The sequence below is a fragment of the Nuphar pumila genome, chromosome 5 (genome assembly GCF_984573655.1).
Source record: "Nuphar pumila chromosome 5, dmNupPumi1.hap1.1, whole genome shotgun sequence".
Classification (NCBI taxonomy): domain Eukaryota; kingdom Viridiplantae; phylum Streptophyta; class Magnoliopsida; order Nymphaeales; family Nymphaeaceae; genus Nuphar; species Nuphar pumila.
In genome coordinates, this window is record NC_143253.1 from 15,809,259 (window position 1) to 15,813,000 (window position 3,742).

A 3,742-nucleotide genomic window follows, 5' to 3' on the forward strand; every position below is an offset into this window, starting at 1 on the left:
ATCCCCCACTCTACTGCAAGGGGGATTACCAGCACACCAACCACCCAGCGTGAAACTACCATTTCTTTGGTTCAGAAATTCAGCGTCGATATTATCCAAAACAGGATACATCATTTTTCCAGTATCATTCAGGGTGAGTATATGTGGGTGCTATCTGTTGACTTTCTCATTATACGCACAAATGAATGTGATGAATTGTTGTTGCATGTCTTGTACATCATGGTAAAAAACAGAAAGGCTGTCTACATATATCGATTTAAAAATTGGACTAGCAGTGTCCAACATTGGCACCTATAGCATCTAGGTGACAGCAATAAGGCACTTAGAATTAAGAAGGGTCAAGCCACAAAAAAGCACAGAACTCAGAAACAATATATCTACCAACTAGTAATCATGCTATCATGAATGATTTACCATTAGCAGCAACTAGATATTAAAATCTGCACTTGCAAATACTGCACTTATAAGTTCCTTGCATTTCCCCTTTTCGGTAACATTTTTCATATTCTATAAATCCAACCGGTATTAATGCACTGGTGAAAATAAAAGTAAAGTATACAACACATCTCCCACATTGAGAATTGCGACTTGTGAAGCACGTCTCCCACAATGGGAATCAAGCAAATCTGAGCCAAATTGACTCTTCTCCCTCCTCAATACTTCTCTCTTCAAAATATAAAACTACAGGTGCATGCTCCCTTCTCACTCTCAGAGCACTTGAGGTGTAGTAACTTCTCTTGAAGTCTCCATAGCTTTATTATAGCTAAAATAGGCATCCGCCTTGCATCATAAGAGAGAATAAAGTCACAGCTGAAATTATATTTGAAGTCAAAATTGCCCAACCCATTAGTCCCAACTTTCAATAATTTCCTCTGGGACAAGCTCAAACTTTTTATTCTTATATTTTACCTACAATGTGTCAAATTCTATAAAAGCATGAAATTTACAATATATACAAACTAAGCCATTCTTCATTTCAGAGGGGAAAAGAATTTCCCGACACCAAATGCTTAAAAATGTATCATAAAGCTGACCTTCACCTTAATAAATGAACACAAGTTAACAGATGTGTGAACATTCTCATTTTAAAATAGCGGTGGTTTATTTGCCTACCTGTAAATAACCTAAATACTGTGGGCAGTTCTCGCCTCTGTCATGAAGAAAACATCAGATTTTTTTGACATGTATAGCCCAGGATCTATGATTAGTGGCTTGGCCCTTTGGTTCCTGCAGGAACAATGTGGATCCTCTCAGGTTGATAGATGAAACACTAAAACCATATAGGATTAAGAATATAAATCAATTTGAATGGGAAGCAAACTCACTCCTTCCATTCTAGCCGGCTGGTGTGATCTATGAAATTCAAATTTCTTGGTAAAGATGAGAATGTATATAGAAGATCTGCATGATAAAGTAAAATAATCATATAACATGCATAACTTAAAAGAAATAGGAAAAAACAAAGGAACTTTTATGAGGCAAACACTTCTAACTGAGCATTCCTTAGGAAGTCAAGAAAAATGAAAATACTTTATCGAGAAGAGAACAAGATCAAAATAGAAGAACTTACCATCTTGTGTGACAAGTGGATAATCTGATGCACTTAGATTTATGAACCAGTCCCATTCTTTGCTTTTAAGAAGAATGGCACAGGCATGAAGAGTATTAGAAACCATTGTAGGACCTCTGTATGTGACCATATTAGCCTTGGTAATCATGTGGACATTACCTACTTGCAGCTGGAGATTCCAAGTCCAAATGAACAACATACTGATTTAAGGGATGGTATAGTGCACACAAAGTTCTCCAAAGTTTGTCTAAATCACCTTTGGAACCAGATATTAAATAAGCTAGTCTAGGAATTGGAGCAGCAACAGGTGGCGGTGGGAATGTGACCTTTGATTCTACAAAAACAGGAGTTGACTGATTGAAAACTTTATTGGAAAATTTGAGAAGATTGTATTGACTGTGTAAGGAGGAAACAAGCCCCAAGTTTGAAACAACAATAAGGAAAAATAGGATGAGAAAACTCATGACAAGAGGAAACAACCATTTCTTCTCCATGTCAGTAGACCTAGATCCTGTACATATAGGTCATACACTTCACAGATTCCTTTCAACCAAAATGGTTTTGGTACCTCAACTCCCAAGTATCCACATGCCAAAGAAAATGTGCACCCAAAAATTGGATTGTCATAGCTCATATTTCATCTTTGTATGGCAATGGCATTTAGTTATTTCCCCCAACTGATCCCAGCATACACAAATCATTGTAAAATGCCAACTGCCAAGAACTTGAGCAAGGAATGAAAGATATGCGTGCAGAAGCAGTAACTCTCAAAAGAATGCAAACTAGGGATGAAGGAAACCTGCAAAGGAAGATCAAATCAACCAAAAGGAAAAAAAAATATCAGATCCACACGAAGAAACAAAACTTTTGTGTGTGCTTTTTCCTTAATTTGAATACGTATATATGTTTATCATTTTACTTCTTTACTTCAAAACATGCTTTGATCGACACATACACACACAAACATATTTTAATAAACTAGTTATACTTGGAATTAGCTGAATGCAGCTCATTGAAATCATCAAAACACTCTTAAAAGTAATGGCATTCTTGAAAGTACATGGTTATTTTTTTTGGTCTAAAAAATCACTTTTACTTTTTAATTTTTAATTTTTAAAGTACGAAAAATGTGTTTGACTTTTTGTTTTTCTTCAAAACAAAATATCCACTCTACCCAAAAGTATCCATGTACTTTAAAAAATGTCATACTTTTTAAGGGTGATTCGGTCATTTCAATCAGTTGAAACACATGAGCATGAAAAAAAGAGTATTTCCACCAAGTTATAGAAAAATCATCTACAAGTTCAAATTAAGCAAACATCTACAGCTATGCATTTTCAAACCATTTAGGATGGCACACGTGCACACACAGAGGAAAACAAAAGTTTTTGAAAAATTCAGGAAAAGGTAAACCTGACAAAAAAAAATAACAGACCTATGAAGAGTAACATGGCTTAACTTTTGAATATCTTAGAAATAGTTTTGATTAGAAGCACTCTTCATTGATGTTACAAATTGGCATAAAGAACATGAAAAACACATGGAACTGCACTAACGCATGCATGAATTGATTTGAGAAAGTCTATATAAAATGAAGAAAAAGGACCAAAAGGTTTTCAATTATCAGTTTTAACATATGAAACTCGACATTCTACCATAAATTTAACCATCCAGTGAAGTCAAAAAAGAAAGAAAGACAGAATTATGAGAATGCTTGTAATGATTTAAAAAAAATGAACAAAAATAAGCTCAAGAAATGCAATTCAGACCACCGTGGGGGTCACCTGCATGGCCAGTGGGGTATATGTGAAGGCATTAAGGTGAATATGCTGGATCAAACCCTGCTGATGCACGGGTGTGTCCGGAGCATTACCGTGGCTGGGGCACTTAATGCACGGTGATCGTGTCCTGAACCGGGGTCTTACCAAGCAGGGGAGCGGGCCCATTAAGTGACCCGGTCCTCGGCGAGGGTTTCCATGTTATAAAAAAAAAGGAAATGTAATCCAGAAATATCATATATGTGCTCAAACTTCAAAATATCTTGAAAGCTTCCATCAGAAATGTTATTAATAGTTATCATGAAAGAAGAATTCTTTTCACAAAAACCCTCAGTATCTCAAAATATCAGTAGAATGCCAAACAAAAAGAATTACACAAGACCAAGGTTAAGCG

The 3,742-nt window shown here is 35.8% G+C and overlaps 1 pseudogene; it reads right to left on the minus strand.

Moving 5' to 3' along the window:
- Positions 1–268: 268 nt before the first annotated feature.
- On the minus strand, positions 269–2,064 carry LOC149836917 (beta-glucuronosyltransferase GlcAT14B-like; annotated as a pseudogene).
- Positions 2,065–3,742: the final 1,678 nt, after the last annotated feature.